Consider the following 20,013-nt stretch of genomic DNA (forward strand, 5'->3'; position numbering starts at 1 on the left):
TATGTTTCCATGTACTTTCATAATAGCAACATTGGTAACAACCACCCTTTTCTTTTCATCAGCCTGCGGCAGACCATTCCATGTGAACGCCGATCTCCGATCAACTCAGCTGCTTCCACACACATAGACACAATGAATGAACTACTTTCACAGCCTGACTATAATTCTGAGGAATGAAGCAGTAAGGTACATTACCAAAAAAGCAATCCTTTCTGCAGCTATGCTTGGTATAAAGACCATAGATAATTTTGGATGAACAGAACCCTCTATGATCAAGCAATAACATCATTTAAGCAGAAACACAATAGACAATCTCATAATGTCTCTGGTCTTTTGGGACTTGGAATCATAATCTGTAAATAAGCTGCAAATCCATGATTTTGAGCCAATAATTGTCACCCGATCAACCAACTTTGGCTAAAGTTTCTTTCAGAATTTCTAGACAATGGATATATATATATAGGCAAGAAGTTAATATCTAGCCCAGAGATACAAATGCCCAGCCATTTGTAAACACATTGCTGTTTACTCTAGCTCCACAGTGCTCTCATGGCCGGCTTCTGAATCTGTGTACACACATTACCCCTCGATGCAGAGTTGTAGCCTTGAGAAATGCTGGCATCGGGAAAACTTAATCCACATTCACTTTGCAGTTAAATCTGAGGGGTGTGTGTGTTTGAGACAGCCATTGAGCATGCATGGATAATAGCTTCATTATTAGGTTGCATGTGCAGGGGAACCAAACAGGTAAGGCATGTCAGGCAAAGACTTCTCCACCTGCTCTCTGGTGTATACAACAGCATGTGACTTGGAATGTACTGGGGGAGGGCACTCATTGCATTTTAAAACACTCGTGTGTACATAACCTTAGTCACTCTTAAGGAATAAGTATCCAGGTAGCTAGGAGTCCTAAAACACACAGCATTCATTTTAAGGTAATTTTGATCAGGGAGCTGATAGCATTCCAAAATGAAGTCTGCTTCCAGCAGTCTGTACAGTTTTTGACCACATGATCAGCTAATGGTGTCACCTAGCTAAACCAGACATGGAGAGCCTGTGGCCCTCCCAATGTTTGCCTGTGATGGCTGGGGCTGATAGGAGTTAGGAGTCCACTATTGGGAGGGCCAATACTGAGCTGAAAGCTTGATAGCTTTTCGATAGCTAAACGCTATGACAGAAAAACAGACACGGCAGGCTCAGTACAGGTTGACTTTTGCAGTCTCCGTTGCCCAAGGCTGAGCTGATTGTGAGAACATCTCTAAGAAATTACTGCAAACAGGAAAAAAAGAGAAGCTAGGCATAGAAGTCTGGAAAAGAATAAATAGATTCCTTTTATGATACCTGGAAGAATTCTGGAATTGCTGGTATACAGAAAACATGTTTTTCTTCAATTGGCTTGCAGTATGAAGCTGTAAAATACAAAAAGAAGCTACAAATCTGAAAAGCAAGGCTTTATAAGCTATACTGTTTTAAAATGCAGCTGGTGCTTCTCCTGGGGCAGAAAGCCAGAGGTCTAAGGGCTGGAGAAGGGGGGGAGAGAGAGAGAGATTCAGGCCTCCAGGCTAAGGCTGTTAGATGTTATGAGCTGTGTACTGAAACTTAGGCACCTTGTTGCCTAAGGAAACATAACCCAAATTTGATGCAACAAATTTCTGTGCCACAGGCTGAAAGTAAGCATGAAGAGAGGGAAATAAACAAACATTAAGAGGGGCAAATTTATCCACACACACAATCTTACTAAACATACTGTACCAAAATATTTCAAAAATTACTTTGTTGAGACCCAGGGAAGCAATTTTCTATCAATTAGAGTTCAGCACATCCATTATTTTAAAAAATGTAGAGTTAACAAGAAAGTGCTGCTCTTTTAAGTGGTATAATAGAGCACGACCTAGTTTTGCTCATCTGATTTTTCTAAATAGCTCTATTTTGACTCACAAATTAAGACGGATATTGACAAACTGGAATGTGTGCAGAGGAGGGCAACCAAGATGATCTAGGATCTGGAAACCAAGCCTTATGAGGAACAGCTGAGAGAGTAGAGTATGTTTAGCCTAGTAAAGAGGAGATAAGAGGAGATAAGACAGGCACCTTCAAATATCTACAGGGCTGCCACGTGGAAGATGCTTCCTCCTGCTCTGGAAGCTAGGATCCAAACCAATACATTCAAGTTACAAGAAAAGGATTCCACTCCTCTTTAAATGCATGTTCTTCTTGCTCTCTTATTCTATATGTTAGACCTTATTCTATAGGTTAGATTCTATATTCTATCTTCTTAAGTTGTCAGTCCTCCTTACAAGGGACCTCCAGCACTTTCCATTTTTGGGCTGTGTGCAGGCACCCTTGCAAGGCTTTGTACACATGATGTCATCCCTGCTCCACCCTATTGGTCAATCTGAAGCAGCTTCTGCTGGGATGCTTACAATCCACTTGGTGCTGGGAATGCACTTCTCATGTGTTTGCTTCCGACATCATACATGGAAAGCACTTTCTTAGGCCACCTCACACTGGGGCAGGCCGACCGACATGTCAGGGCTGTGCCACTCCTCTTCACAGAGCCATCTTAAGCATATATGGTGCCATTGTGCAAAGATACCTCCGGCGCCCCCTCCCCTTTCCCAGAGTTCTCGACCTTTTTTTAGGGCTGGAGGAGGAGGACAGTAGCTGGAGGGTGGCTCCTCTGGCAGGGAAGAGGCAGAGGATGGACACAGTGCCTCCCGGCTCAGCTGGCCGCTTTGTGCTGCAGTGGCCACAGCAGGCAGCACAATGAGTGAGCAGGCCTGCACCGAGCGAGCGAGGGTGTGTGCACTGCTCCCAGCTCGGTTTTTTCCCTTTTAGCCTTCTGGCGCCCCGCAGAATTCGGTACCTGCAGGCTAAAAGGGAAAAAACCGAGCCAACGCTTGGCGGGAGCAGCGCATACACCCTCGCTCACTCAGCATGCTTGTTCGGGGCTCCCCAGATTCTTGCCTGGCGCCCCCCAGAACTTGGTGCCCTGGCGCCCCACGCCACTAGCCTCTATGGGTAAGACGGGCCTGCCCCTTCACCATGTTTCACTTGCCTGTTAATGAAATCAGCAAACCAGGAAGCAGCAGAATAACTTAGCTGCCTCTGAATACCAACACAGACCAATGTCCAGCCCTACTCTTTCAAAATATTGTGAAAAGAATTTGAAAAATTTGAAAACACACCCACTCGTGTGTTCAGACAACACTGCCAGGAGCTTCTGCTTGAGATGACGTCATTGTGCAAAGGTGTGTACAATTGCTACCTGCTATGGTCAAAAGCACACTATGAAGAAAACACAAGCCCTGTGCGTACACAACCTACGTCTTGGTTAAATACCAGGGGTATGATGCTTTCCTAAGAGAGCCAGAAACGTGGCAGACATGTGCAGGATCAAGCTGGTAATCTGTTTTTCTGCAACTGAGACAACCAGCAAATTCTCACTAAGCTGCCCACTCTGCAGTAGTCTGGTCTTATCAAGGACCTACTTAAGTCTCTAGGACTCTTTCCGAACACCCTGGAGCAACTGCTTGTAAACAGAATCCACCAAACAGGAGTCCCGGCCTTTCTACTGTAGAAACATTAAGAACATTTTAAAAGAAAAACAGTAGCAGAGGCTGTTGTATTTGTGACTCAGTAAAAATGATAGCTTTTGATTTATCTCTGTAGCATGCATTGCTGCTGTAAAAATTGAATCGGCTGTAACAGCAGAAGTAAAGCATGGATGCTTGTCCCTTGAAGATTGATAAAAGCACTGCCACCAACACAGCAAGGGCAGTTTTTTGTCAATGTGCATCTGAAGTTTGTAAATGATGATCCCGACAGACCAAACAAAAACAAAACTGTTGCCCGATTCCCAGTCCTCCTGACATTCCCACTGACTCATTTAGAGCGTTGTTTTGATTAGGGAGTCATCAAGTGGAATAAAGATGCAGGGACTGCTCTAAACGGAGGCAGATGGGGCAGCCAAGCCCAAGAGAGGGGAAGCAAAGCATCCAAATTAAGGTAGTTTCATCAGCCTGTCCACAGGCACTGCATTGCCCATCTGCTTCAGCCGGCTATGGGTGGATATCAGAGACAACTGAGGCGTTTGAAAAAGCCACCTGATCAGTCAACACAATGGAGCTCGTCACAAGTGCCATGAAGCCTCATCATTACACTTTCCCCAATTCCCACACTTGGGCTACGTGCACACTTCAGCCTTTGAAGTGCTGCGGTTTGGACTTTTCTTTTCTTTCCTTTTCTTTTCTTTTTTGGTTTGGAGTTTTCTGAAAACGCTTTTTCAGACGTCGCTTTGCAAGTGTCAATATTCTAGGGTTGCCATGCGTCCAGAATTTCCTGGACATAGCCGAAATACTGCATGTTATGTACTGAGTTGAATAGGATCCAAACTGCAGCAGTCTGATTGGTCCTAGAACAATAGGATTCAGAATGCAGCAGTCTGATTGGTCCTAGAACAATGCAGCAGTATGATTGGTTGGCAGGAACCACCCAATCATGCTCCAGATAGAAGTGAATCCACAACCTGATTGGCTTACAGTAGAATTCCGGAATTAGCCAATCATGTGCAGCCCATTGTGTAAATAATGTATATAAAGCAGATACTTTGAGGGGACATTCATTCATTCCTCCTCACCACTATGAGCTGAATAAAGAGCATGAACTCACTTTGCAACTCTGAGTATATTTCACTGCATTTGGCAGCAGTGTCTGGGCAGAAATCAGCTACATGCCCAGGAAAATCCAGACATATAGCAGCTCATGGCAGCAGTGCCATTTTTGCCGATTTTCCATAAAAATAGCTCAAAACGGCATTTTTTTCTAGCCGGATTTTCACTGTTTGAAATATGGCAACCCTGCCATACCAGCACACTATGCAGACAGCATGAGCAGTTATTAAATCATTGCTATCTATACACAGGGAGGGTATCTCCTCTTTAGCTACCATGCATTAATTTTTTTCCCTCTGTCCCCTTTCAGTACCCACCACATTCCTTTAAAAAGAAAAAGGGAAATCCTGCAGGCTTGTTAATATACCATAGACCAGTAGCACAAAATACTCAGGCACAGTTAGTTATGTTTCACTCAGTGAATGCCCAGGCCAGGAGTCCTTCTCTTGCACCAGTGCTATTTTTCCAGAAAAAGAGGTACCAGAACTCACCATGAATGCCTCTCTTGCTCTCTTATAATGCCAACAGCACCCACCTGAGAGGTGCCAGAACTGAGTCCGGTGAGCTCCTGCTGACAAAAAGCCTTGTCTTACACTCTCATTACATATCTCATTTCTTTTGGCAGGGAACTCTGAGTATGCTCAGAGACTGCCTGCTATGGCACCATGCATGTCTCATTACTCCCAGCAGTATCAATTTCATTGCAGGGCACTCGTGGTATGGTATGCTGAGAGTCTCTCTGCCCTGGCACTAGGAACACTACGCAGTTTGATTTATTGAATGCGGAGGGTGAAAAAGGGCATTTCAGGCTTCTGATATATGTACTGCCTGTTATAACCAATTAATTCCACTGGAGTCCTTGTGGTTTCTTAAAGGGCAACACGCAAGCTGGATGCTCCTCACATCTGCCAAATTGCCACCACAAGGTATCAGATGACATGGTCCTTGTTGGGAAAAGTTTAAAGTTCTTGTTTTTATCTGTAAGCTGCATTAAGTCCAATCAGGGGAAAAACTGGGGTGTTGCTGTTGTTGTTAGCACCTGGCACCCAACGGTACCTCTCCCTTCTCTGCAATTTTCGGTCAAATGGGTCACAAAACGCTAGAGGAGATTCCTTTTTTACCTACCCCCAAATTGTAGCAGTTGCCCTTGTGGGGAAAACATTGAGGCTATCTTTCTGAAGTATGACAGGATTCATGCTCTTGGAATGGAATATATTGCCAAAAAATGTCACCCTATTCTGCCCCTCTCCCAGTAGATTTATAAATATTTCCTTTTTTAAAAAAAATGTTTTGGAAGAAAGAAAGAAGAACACGCAGCACACTTTTAAAAATTATCTCCCCTGTCCACAAGTATTAATTTGCTATTTTTTATTAGCAGCAGCTCTTTCCCCAAATTTCCTAGCTAAACTATCTGCCATATAAATAAAAAATTAGTCAGATTTCATTTTGCCTCAGAGTAAGCCACGTTGCATCTGACAAGGCAAGACAAATGACATGGCGAGCAGCAACATTTCAGAACTTTAGAAGGTTGAGTTTCTTTCCCATCCAACAACAATTGTCACTTTGGATAGGAAGTTGCTCACCTAAGTCTTAAAATATTAGTGACTAGTCAGTGCTTTGAGGGTGTTTTGTGGTGACACTACCCATGAACTGTCAGGATAACCTCTGTTCACTCTTCCAACTCCAGTCTCTCCCCACTTTCAAAGAAAAGTCTGGGTGCTAAGGATATTTATTGGGTGGCCAAATGAAAACAAAACAAAACAGAAAAGGGTCTTTGCACCTTTAACAGTTGTGTAGAAGAGGGCATTTCAGCAAGTGACTATTGATCTTATGCCCTGCTAGGGAGCTTCCCATAGTGAGGTTGCTGGACTAGATGGGTCAGAACTCTACTTAGATTCCTGAGCCACACCTTAAGATGAAATGTCCTCTTCTACGCAACTGTCAAAGTGCAGAAGTCCTGTCCTTTTAACTACACCATTATGGTAGCGTAAGCTATCTCTGACAGATTGTGGAATCTGATTGTGGCAAATTCCAATATGAACTGGTCTGACTCACACTTCCAGGATGAATGTGTGGGTCAGAACTCAGGGTACAATCCAAACTCCAGCTGGGCAACAGTAGGACTGTTGGAGGACCACTGGTAAATCTGCATCCCTTTCAAGCACACCTGTTGGGTGTGAGTGAAAGGGATGCAGATACCTCACTGCTATCACAGGCATCGTGAGCTTGGGGTGAGAGAGAGGTGGGAGGAGTGAAGGAGGTAGTGCTCTTTCCTTTTTTTTGCATATCATGTTTCTGATATGCTGTCACTGAACAATGATCATTCCTGGGAGACCTCTCACATTTGGATCTAAAATTTATACAACAGATGGAAAAAAAATGCTGCGTACCATCCATAACTCACATTATTTACCCTCTTGACCCACTTAAATGCCATCATTAGTTGAACTTCATCCATCATCAAGGGTTTCTGACCCATGGTGCTCAGGCCTTTGTTTTCATGGTGAGGTGTCCACAGCAGCTTGCTTAGTTTGGGATATGCAAGCATATGACCTAATGCACTGCAGCAAAATTCACAGTTGCAGGATCCGTTAATGTGGCAAGTGCTCAAGGGTTTAAAGTAGGATGGTTGAACTTGTCAAGATATTTTTAGATTGCCTAGCAAAGCTGTTTGTTCTGGTTTAGATGCTGCAGGGCGTCACAGTTGCTTTGAAGGAGAGGATGGCCAAGCAGACTCCCAGTGAATGACAGTGTCAGTAAACGAGTTTGTCAAGGATTCGTTTTCTGACTTGCGAAACATGAGAGAGTTTTGAAAGAATCCAAAGGTACTTCATTCTGATTGGCAAGATTAATCCTTGGTGGAATAATCTGTCATGACTTGCCATTTCCACTTAGCCTGTGATCCTAAGCATTGTTGCTCAGATGTTCCATTAAATAAAAGAGGACTACTTTCAAGTAAACATACATACATACATACATACATACATACCTTGTTATGTTGAGCTCATATTTTGCACAATTTGTATACAGTATCTGTTTGATAATGTGTGGTTTGCTATGCCTAATAAAGGATAACTATTTGACATACACACATACATACATAAGGGACGCGGGTGGCGCTGTGGGTTAAACCACAGAGCCTAGGACTTGCCGATCAGAAGGTCGGCGGTTCGAATCCCCACAACAGGGTGAGCTCCTGTTGCTCGGTCCCTGCACCTGCCAATCTAGCAGTTCGAAAGCACGTCAAAGTGCAAGTAGATAAATAGGTACCGCTCCGGAAGGAAGGTAAATGGCGTTTCTGTGTGCTGCTCTGGTTCGCCAGAAGCGGCTTAGTCATGCTGGCCACATGACCCGGAAGCTGTATGCCGGCTCCCTCGGCCAATAAAGTGAGATGAGCAACACCAGAGTCGGTCATGACTGGACCTAATGGTCAGGGGTCCCTTTACCTTTACTTTACCATACATACATACATACATACATACATACATAATTTTATGGTCAGGATTGGAGTTAATACTGAATGGTTGAATTCCCATGCCATTGTTTTGATTTGTTTTTTGTTAATTGTGTAGATTGCCAACAACTATTAAGATGGTGGATTCCAACACTAGTAGCTAAAGCAATCTTATAACTCTCAACTTCCATCTAGTCCAGGATTTTGCTTCCCACTGTTACCAGCCAGGAAGCCTACAAGGAGCATGTGAAGGCTGGAGTCGTCCTAGTACTATTGCTACGTAGCATGTAGTATTAAGAGGTAAAGGTAAAAGGTAAAGGAGCCCTGGATGGTTAAGTCCAGTCAAAGGCGACTCTGGGGTTGTGGCGCTCATCTCGCTTTCAGGCCAAGGGAACCGGTGTTTGTCCACAGACAGCTTTCCAGATCATGTGGCCAGCATAACTAAACTGCTTCTGGCACAATGGAACACTGTGATGGAAACCAGAGTGCATGGAAACGCCATTTACCTTCCCACCGCAGCAGTACCTATTTATCTACTTGCGCTGGTATGCTTTTGAACTGCTAGGTTGGCAGAAGCTGGGACAGAGCAAAGGGAGCTCACTCCATCACAGGGATTCAAACTGCTGACCTTCTGGTCAGCAAGCCCAAGAGGCTCAGTGGTTTAGACCACAGTGCCATCCGCTCCCCAAGTATTCAGAGGTATACTGTCTTTAAACATGAAGGTGCAATATTGCTAACATGGCTAATTGCCCATTTTGAACAACAGAGGACTGTAGCAACAGCATAAAATTTTGGACACTTGCAATTTTATTATCCTCTTGGAATCCAGTAACTTCTCCAGCAAGATAAACATTCCTGAAATCTTCCCAGTTGTAAAAACTGCAACCAGGGTCATGAAACATTTCTGAGGTGTTATCAGTTGAGGCAGGGTTTTTTAAAAAACAGGGCCTTATCTGCAAGCCTGCCTGTTATCAATAATAATAATTTTTGTACTGTATGGTTCTTTGCAAGCATAGCTGAAATGGACACTTTACAATTGTAATAATATTTTGTCTCCTTTATTGTCAGCCTCTTTTTATTACTAGTAAATTGTTACATTCCTGTGCCTTTCAGTACTTTTTTGTCATTGTTCTACAGAACTGTGTCCCTGTGTTTTATTTTGATTTTTGAATTGCCTATTTTGGCATGAAGTGGTATATAGATTACAGTAATTAAATAATAGTAGGGGTATTTCTCCATCAATTTATCTGATCTCCTACGAAAAGCATCTGAGCTTAGTGACCACCATATCTTGTAGCAATGAATGCCATAAACGAATCATGTGATGTGAAGAAATGCTTCCTGAATCTCTTCAGTTTAATTGGAGGACCCAATTATTAGGATTTGGATTATTCAAATATACTCTCTTGTCTTGAATTTTTGTGTGTTTGTTTTCCTGGGAACTCTCCATCGAACACATTTGTGCAAACATCAATCAAGGGACTCCCAAGTTGTCTGCAGCTTAAGCTCAGCCACCTTTGGAAGGTGACTTTACTGTGTATCTATGTACATGCTCTTCCTCTGCTGTAGCTTTGGTGCCCAAAGCAAAGTCACTCTCAAAAGGAACTCTTAATTTCAGCCAGCTCAGCAGATTGCAAGAAGAAACGATCCTGGTGCTGATAGCCGTCTTTCAGAAAAGCTTGCACGTGCAACTCTGGTTCTTCTTCCTTTTCTCAACCATTGCAAAACACTTCCTCCTTAAATTGCAGGTCTTGGAGCCAACACGTCTGGCTTTAGCTGCTCTGTCATTCATAACCTTGTTATGCAAATAAAGTAGTAGACAAACCGAGAAGCTCTCTAACTCAATCTAGACAAACATCAAAGGCTACAACAGACAGCAAACCCAAATCTGACACCCATCTGTCATTCAGCTGAAGAATGGTCACATGATGGTAGATATGCATCCTGCGAGGCTTTATTCTGTCATCCGTAGACAGAAAAATAATTGATTTAACAAAACCACTCAAATTTGTAAGAGCTGAACATTGCCTGTTTAATAAATAGGTTTGCCTTCTTCCTCAACCCCATTTACTTCATGACTACTCCCTTCTGCTTGGCACACCACAGTCAACTATACCATATAGCTTGGAATCATAGAATTGTAGACTTGGAAGTGACCACACTGATTATCTGTGTGGAATATTATGTTTACACAGCACCCACAGGCTCTGCTGAATGGTAGCAAGATTTCAGTGGGTTCCAGGCACTCACCCAGAGCTGGGAAATCCATTGGGAAATCAAGGCACAACAGAGACTAAGGTGTTTAAGAATGGTTTATTTTACACATGGAAGCCTTCATCCCTCATTGCTCCCCTCATAGCTCCAGCAAGGTTGGGTCCATGGTCTCTCTGTGCAGCTTCCTCCAGCCAGTGGAAGTACTGGGGAAACTGTCGTATTAATAAATTAATACCACATTCAGATTGAGACAACCACAACAATTCAACACAGGGGAATTAACAGCAGGCCAGAAAATGCTTTGCATCCAGTCAAAACAATGGAACAGTGGGGGGTTAGAGCATGGCATCTCTCAGGTTTTCAGTGAGTACTGGTTGTTAATGTAGCGGAGACAACTCAGCCGTCCATTTTTCAAGAAACACTTCACAATTTTAATTAAAAACAGACAATGTTAATAAGGAAGGGAAGAGATGTTTACCTGAAAATAAATAAGTGGAAGAAAAAATGACCGCCAAATGATTGTGCTGTTTGGCTGGAATGCTTATAACACCAGGCCTTGCCATCCCAATGCCCTCTGTGCTGGCTGGGGCTGATGGGAATTGTAGTTCTAACCACCTGAAGAGCACCAGGTTAGTAAAAGCTGCTGTGCACACATACCTGAACTCAATGGGGCTTATTTCAGAGTAGTCATGCACAGGATTATGCTGTTCATCCTCCTATCAAGCTATGAAATAGAAACTCATTATTCTTGAAATTGGTGTACAAATACATGCACAGTTCTCACAGCAGAAGGTTAGTATAGAAAAGCTACACTAGGAAGATTGTGTTTCAGCATCACAACTATTGCTGAGAACAGTCGCTGTGCTTATTCTGTATACAATTTTGCTTTGCGCAGAAAAGTCACAAGCTGCAAATCTTGCATTTCCTGGCCTTTTGGCCCACAATTTCCCCCTCTGTGTACTTGCCAACTGAGGATAATACTTTATCATGTATCCAGTCCGTAAAAGCAAATGCCAAGACCATAAAACTGTTAATCTTTAAGGTGCCACAGGGTTCTGTTGTCTTTAGCGACCATGCTGTATGCTGCTAAAAGCCCTTAGCGAAATATACTGGTAGACTCGTTTTGGGGACTTATAGGCATATGATTTCTGGAGTGTTTCTTTTCAACCCAGCAATCGGAAACAATAATCAAATGGTCAAAAAGTGAAAAGAGATAGGGAAAGAGAGCCCAGATCGACAAGGTGAGAGAAAATGTGTTCATGTAAGTGCCACACAACTGCCTTCTAATATTTTGCTATATCTCATCATACAGCATGCAGACACAGACGCTCTTTGCATACTTATCATCTGTTCTTGCCTCTGTAAGTCTCTTCATTGCCTTCTTTTGCTGGCACTGAAACTGTCATTCCCCCATCTACATGAAACTGCTGAATGAAGTCATCCTGGAGTTTAGAAAGTGCTGTCACAAGTAAACTGATGATATACAACTCCATTTCATCAAACTTAAGCAAGGCAGTGAGAAGTGCTAAATCTACCAGGCTGTGATAATGGATGGCATGATGACCAATAAACCAAGGCTCAATTCAGTCAAGGTGGAGGCAATGTCCGATGGTTTTTTCTTTCCAGGAAAGCGATGTTCAACCCACTGTAGAAGAGGTTGCATTCCTGGTAAAGGATCAGGTTTGTAGCTTAGCAGTGCTTCCTGACCCATCTTTGTCACTAGAAGCACAAAGGGCCGGCCTGGACAGAAATAACCTGACTTCAACGATTACATGCCCAGGCAAACTCCCTTTTGGATTGCTGTAAGATAGTCTAGAAACTTCAGCTGGAGCGGAATATGGCTGCACAACTGCAGGGATAGGGCATTAGGAACTGAGCATACTATGAAAATACTGTATCATCTCTACTAGCTCCTAGTCATCTTTCAGGCTCAAGTGCTGCTTTTGACTTTTAAATCTCTTTGTGGCTTGAAACCTTGGCATCTTCATAGCTTGCAAAGATTACCTCTTCTCACGTGTACCGTCTGTGCCCAGAGATCATCAGCAAACACTCTTCTTTGAGTGCTCCCACAAGCATCATTTGTGATCATGAAAAAAAACAGCCTTTTCAACAGCAGTCCCTTAGTTTTAGAATAGCCTCTCCAGAGAGACTTGCCTGGTATCCATTGAGATGTCTTTTGAGCACTAGACATAGGTCTTCTTTTAATTTTCCCAGGCATTTAAAATGTTTTGATCTTCTACATGCATTATGCTGTGGTATTCACATGGCTGTGTAGCTCTGCAAAATGTATCACTTTAGCTATCTTTAGTAAACTGATTATTGCCATGGTGTTTTAATCTCTAGGTCACTATGATCTGTTCTGGCATTTTGTAGTTTTGTTTGCTGCATTATTTATTGTTTTATTGAAATTGTGATGATAGATAGATATAGATATAGATATAGATAGACAGATAAATAGATAGATAGATGATAGATAGATAGATGATATAGATAGATAGATAGATAGATAGATAGATAGATAGATAGATAGATGATAGATAGATGATAGATGATAGATGATAGATGATATAGATAGATAGATAGATAGATAGATAGATAGATAGATAGATAGATAGATAGATAGATAGATAGATAGATATAGATAGATGATAGATAGATAGATGATAGATAGATAGATAGATAGATAGATAGATAGAGATAGAGATAGATAGATAGATAGATAGATAGATAGATAGATAGATAGATAGATAGATGGCTTTTTTTTCCAGCCAGAATTCTTCAGAACTCAGTTCTGGCACCTCTCAGCTGGGCGCCATTGCCATTGTAAGAGAACAAGGGTGAGTTCATGGTAAGTTCCGGCACCTCTTTTTTCTTGAAAAACAGCACTGGATAGATAGATAGATAGATAGATAGATAGATAGATAGATGATAGATAGATAGATAGATAGATAGATAGATAGATAGATAGATAGATGATAGATAGATAGATGATAGATAGATGATAGATAGATAGATAGATAGATAGATAGATAGATAGATGATAAATAGATAGATAGATAGATAGATAGATAGATGATAGATAGATAGATAGATAGATAGATAGATAGATAGATAGATAGAGATAGATAGATAGATGATAGATAGATAGATAGATAGATAGATAGATAGATAGATATAGATAGATAGAGATACATGAATGATAGATAGATGATAGATAGATGATAGATGATAGATGATAGATGATAGATGATAGATGATAGATAGATGATAGATAGATGATAGATGATAGATGATAGATAGATAGATAGATAGATAGATAGGTGATAGATAGATGATAGATGATAGATGATAGATGATAGATAGATAGATAGATAGATAGATTAGATAGATAGATAGATGATAGATAGATAATAGCTTTATCTTGTATGTCTTCTGTTACTTGGTGACAGTAACAATGGTATAAATTATTGGTATAAATAAATAAATAAAAGTAAGTGATTGGCTTGCATACATTTCCAGGGCTTAGTCAGAGAAACTGAGAGAATTCACATCCCCCTTTCCCCCCCCCCAAGGCTGGGGGGGTGGTCTACAGTTTGACTGAGTTTAGTCTACAGTTACTTGAAGCTTTAGCCTCCCTTTGTGGGGGTATTTCCTCAGCTCTGTATGAAGAGCAATTAGTGTTCAGGGCTCATGCAAAAAGTAGATGAAATGTTAAGTCAATATGACTCAGTGCAAGCCAGCATTATGAGTCAATTTAGAACACAGGGGCAGACGGTAGATTTGCAATTCCTGACCCAGTGCCAAATCAAGAAGAGGGCAATTTGCCCATCACTCTCCAATGCTCCATGCTTTGCTACCTTCAAAATGCATTCTGTGTGCATTTTGCATATTGCCTTCGCAGATCTGTTTCACTGTGTTATATCCTTCCCATCTCTCAACTTTTCATTTCAGATACTGACACTTGCTTTATTCCTGTCACTTTTTTAAAGCCTCTAATGCTCTTTCAGTTTGTTTTTGTTTCTTTGTGTTTGCTTGTTGTTAGGATTTTTCCCCGGGTTGTAACTGATTAATTATTCTTTTTATGATTTATCAAAGCTATTTCTTCTTCTTCTTTTCTTAAAATGGCAAATTCATTTAATGTTTTATCCTTGGTACAATTCATTGGATGGGGATTGGTGACAGGCTAAAAATTATGATGAAGATCATCATCATCATTAATTATTATAAGTTAACATGGATTTTTTCATTTTTACATACCTGATTCTCATCAATAAATTAAAAGACTCCCATAAAAGTAGCAGATTAGGCAAGGTCAGGATTCGACCATTTGATTCCTCTGTTCCTCTGTTTTACACATTGACAGTAAAATTCATGTTTGCCACATTTAAAATCAGTATATTTTAAAACATTTCATAGCATGATAGCTTGTTTGTCACTTCAGCACTCAAGCTACATTATCAGAGATCTATTTTTTTGTCATGGAAACCATTCTAACCATGAAGTTCTTTGCATTTTTACTGCTAAATGTCTTGTGAAGTTTAGTAATATTTAAGCCTAGTAAGTAGGCTTGGGACGCAGGTGGCGCTGTGGGTTAAAGCCTCAGCGCCTAGGGCTTGCCGATCGAAAGGTCGGCGGTTCGAATCCCTGCGGCGGGGTGCGCTCCCGCTGCTCGGTCCCAGCGCCTGCCAACCTAGCAGTTCGAAAGCACCTCCGGGTACAAGTAGATAAATAGGGACCGCTTACCAGCGGGAAGGTAAACGGCGTTTCCGTGTGCGGCTCTGGCTCTGGCCAGAGCAGCGATGTCACGCTGGCCACGTGACCCGGAAGTGTCTCCGGACAGCGCTGGCCCCTGGCCTCTTAAGTGAGATGGGCGCACAACCCCAGAGTCTGTCAAGACTGGCCCGTACGGGCAGGGGTACCTTTACCTTTTAAGTAGGCTTAGGATTTCAGTGCTTGTGTGCATATTTGCCCATTTATTTGTTTTTCTTTCTTTAGTGTTGTTTGAAAATTAAAACACCAAATTAATGTGCAATTCCAGGAAAAGCAAGTTCCACGGATATTAACTTGTAGCTATTTAATATCTTACATAAGTTGATCTGTTTACATTTGGTTGCATCATAAATATGATTGGTGTTTTCCCCTATTGGGCATAACTAGGCAGGTAATGCTTGCAGACACTTTCACAGCTGTTCAGCAAGAAATTAAAGAAGCTACTATTTCCATATCCAGCTGACTCATATTTAATTTAGAACCAATGCAAAGCTTAATAATATCTTTTAAGTCACATGTAAAATGAGCTCTAGATTCTGATGTGTTGAATCAATGTGCTACAAACTCTTCTTTGACTTTGTTGTGTAAAATGACACTGCTCAATGGTCGCTAGTTCAGCAGAATACAAGCATTGCTTCCTTCACTGATGGTAAAAACAAATAGCACTTTATTCCCAAGGGGAAATCGTAAAGTAAAGATAATAGGGATGTACAACAGCCCCAACACACTGCCGCCATGTTGTTTCACTGTTCAATGCTGGGATTTTTAAAATGTGACAGTACAGGACAGATGATGATGAAGGCAACACAGTTCACTTCATCCTATTCATGTATGTATGGTTTAGTTCACACAAGATATGAATAGTATGTAAGAGAGGTGCAAGAATAAACCCAAAATTTGAAGGCTGCAGGAGCGGGAGTATAAGGTTCCACAGCCTTAGCATGTCATTGCTATATATTTGCAATGACTCTGTTGTGTAAAACATACCATGTTTGAATGTAAAGAAGAGGGATGGGGAACCTGGGGTCCTTTAGGTTTTGTTGGACTACAATTCCCATCATCCTGGACCATTGGGCATGCTGGATAGGACTGATGGGAGGTGGAACCCAACAATTTGTAGAGGGCTACAGATTCCCACCCCTGGTGCAGCACATTTTGAAAGGCAGCATGAAGAGACAATGGTGAAAGCAAGAAAACCTGGAGCAAGCAGAGAGGGAAGCCTATTGCTTTAGAACCAGCTCTCCTACAACTATGTCCATCCTGCTTCTCGGGTGTTTGGTCACTGCTTGAGATGGTACAGTGGACCAGATGGATCCAGCATAAACCACTCCTGTGGCCTTGGAAAAGTGGCTGAGGTGGGATATCTTACTGTTGTTTTTTTGTTTGTTTGTTTTTACTTCCTTTCATTTCTATTCCACTTTTCTTCCATTATGGAACCCAGAGTAGCAAACTTGTGATTCCCAGGTTGACCGCACTTCTGGGCACTAAGCAGATCCAGACTGGTTCAGCTTCAGCAAGATGGTGGCCTCATTTGCCTTCACAGCCTGTGGTTGAGGTGATGCATAACACCAGTTTCTGGACTGGGGTTCAGAAGCTTGTGGATATGGGCAGTAAACTGGCCAAACCAAACCACCCTATGTCACATTGTCCATAAATATTCTCAGCAACCATTTTGCCTTTCAATACTGCATTTCCTTACACCCTTGATACAGCAAAAAGTGTCCGTTATCTCTCTTTTTTTGCATTTCTCATTCATTATAATCCACAGGGTAAAACGTCAGGTATATAGTCTTGCCGTGCTGAAAATTTCTCCTCAAATCCACCCAGCCCACCTGGAACATTCTCCGTCAGTTAATGAGAAAAGAAATTGCACTCAGAAAATATCTAAGAGGAAATAAAATGTCAGAGAAATGCTCATGGATGGTCTGTAGGGTTTCTGCTGTGCTGTTCTTATTTTTGGGAGTGACCTTTCTTTCCTTCCACAAAACATCTCCCTAGAGGTCTACACTCTGCCGTCTTCCTGGGTGCCCGAGAAGGACACCCTGAAGTAATTCCTCCCATGGTGGTTCCCACCCCCACTCCCCAATCATGGAGGCTGCAGAGTGTTGGAGAAGTTACCAGAAATAAAAGCGCACACACAACCCTTGGCCACCTCACAACAACAGAAGTTCAGAACCCAACACCTACAGAAATTCTAAAGACATTTTTAAGTGCCCTGAGAAAGAGGAAGGGGGAGGGGATGGAAGCCACTTTTGCCATGAAAGAAAGCTTTTGAGAAACTGGAAGAGATATTTTAGCACAGCGGTGCATCCAGTGCTCATTCATGTTTCATTGACTTCACAGAAGATGTTAATAACATGTTGGATGGGTGCAATAGCAGACCGGCAAACTCATTTCTAATTAGCAGTCTGATCAGCAAAATGTATTTTGACTGCTGTGGAGAAACTAAATAGAGTAGGAGTGTATTAAGTAGCACAGGACATGGTTATAAGGGGGGGAAATCTATGTATTTCTTTATCAAGAGTGATGCTTCTTAATTACTCAGCCATCAGAGTCTGCTTGCTTTTCAGCCCACATAATTGAGTCATATATTCCTTTCCGCAACTTAGAAACACATTTTCTGCACATTATATAATGTTTGTCAGCCTTTTATCTTAGGTCCTATCTTTCCCCTGGCCACTAAACTTTGGTAATTGAATACACTTGCAACAGGGTTTACACAAGTAAATTCACATCCTTGATACTTTGAATTTATTACAGTTTTAACTGAATTCTTATAGTTTTAAAATAGGGGTGGGAAACTTGATCTGACCAGAAAGCTGGATCCGGATCTGGTCCACCTTTCACAGGCCACTTTTTAACCTCAAGGTCCTTTGAAGTTTGATCCCTGATGTCCTCACAAGCCTAGACTGCCAATTAAGTACCTAAGCAATTGAGTACTCAGTGTCACCATAATAGCTTAGCCAATCAGTGTCAATCAAAGCCTTCACTACCACAAGCTCAACTCAATACATATATGGAAGTTGATTTTCATATCAAATAACCCAATTACTCTGTTTCCACACCTGTGAAGACAGAGCAAGTTCCCCCATAGTGGATTGGTAAATTGATTGGAAATTTTACATTTCATCTGTATTTGGCATTATTGTTGGCATCTGTCTATCTCAAGAGATAGTAGAGTGTGCCTCCTCTCTGAGAAGCAAGCCTGGGCAGTCCTCACTGATGTGAAAGCAGAGCAATACATTAAGTTGCCAAAAGATTTATAGCGACATGGTGAAAACCACCTAGTCAGTGGGGAGACTCATAGGAAATGAATTGCTTACCAATGTAACAGCCATGATTTGGCTTGACTGAAAGTAGCCTCTGTGTCTAATCTGACTTTTACTTGCACAGAATGTTGGGTATCAATATATAAAAAAAACAAGGGACATAAAGTAAAATTAGACGTATTGCCAACCTCTCCTGTTGTTTGCGCTGCAAGTCTCCACATTCTTGTTGAGGAGCACATCCCCATTTATCTTTAACTGAGTCAGAGCCATAATCCTCTTTCTGCCAACCTGCTACTATCCGTAGGCACCCAGCCCACATGTAATTATGATCATCACACTTGAAATCTTGTCATAAAAGAAGCCTAAAATATTTCTGGGTGAGGCCATAATCCCGTGTTCGCATGATTAAGCAATATTACAAAATATTGGATGCATGCGTAGGAGTACAGCACCCACATGAACCTTTTCAGCCAGTTACTTTGTAGAGGTTGGTTCAAGTTGGAACATTTGATCTAGCGTAGTGGTTAATCTGTGCTCATTCATAGTTTTCATACAGGGTTTAAATTTGGGTGTAGAGGGCTCACAGTAGATTTACCTTGGAACTGGCTTGCTTTCTGTGCCAATCACCTGCTTGCATACTCTCCAACATTTCTCCGATGAAAATAGGAATGTCCCATTGTGGACTGGAAACCTGATTCCAGGCACTTCCCTTTTCCTTTCTGCCCCTGAAGGGTCACTTTAAAAGCAACAGCATTTCCTTCTTATTGATGGGAAAGATCAGCTCTGCAGCACCTGCTAAGTGCTATTATTTCTTGATACGGCCTGCTATCTATAACGCTAAGGGTGAAAACCCTCTCTTTATAATCGATAGTGTTTACCCTACAAGACTGAGGTCAGTAAGAGGCGGCACGTGAGAGAGAGAATTAATCTACTTCCTTGTCAAAGATGTGTGTGTCAATTAAAAAAAAAAATCAAAATCATGTGGAATAGATATGATAACATTAAGTAACTAAATTCTCCCAGCTGTTCAAGTTAACCTCATAGATAGGGTTTGCAAAACATGGAATCAAAAAAGAATAGCTGGTTCCTTAGAGTGGTAGCAACAGTCAAACCAATGTGCTAGTATCATATTCCATGGTGTTTGCAGCCTTCCTCCGATTCCATCCCTTTAAGAGGCCTCTATTTTAATACTGCTGCTCATTTTACAGTGATTAAGCACCACTAAAAACTGTCCATGCAGCCCTGGTCTGCTTAGCCACAATTTTCCAGTCTGGGGGATGTGGAGAGATGAGGGCATTACAAGCAGTGACAGGGGAGATGGATGAATGTCAACACTCAGGTAGAGGAGAGGCATGGGAGTGCGAGGAATGGAGAAGGGGTGATAGTTTCAAGGAGTCTCAGTTGGTGTGGAGAAGAAAAGTAAGGGGAGATATGAAAGGAGCCTTCAAATTTCTGACTGTGGAGCTTGTGCAGCATCTACCCTCCTCACATCATTGGATTACAGCAACAATGCTCAGGCCTCTTCAAAGCACACGGGAGCAGCCAATGTGGTGGGGCAGAGCCGCAGAGACACCCTCCCAATGTCAACATCACCATAGCTTACTGGGCAGGGCTGTGGCAGTGAAGATGGGCT

This window comes from Podarcis cretensis (assembly GCF_951804945.1).
Source record: "Podarcis cretensis genome assembly, chromosome: 1".
Classification (NCBI taxonomy): Eukaryota; Metazoa; Chordata; class Lepidosauria; order Squamata; family Lacertidae; genus Podarcis; species Podarcis cretensis.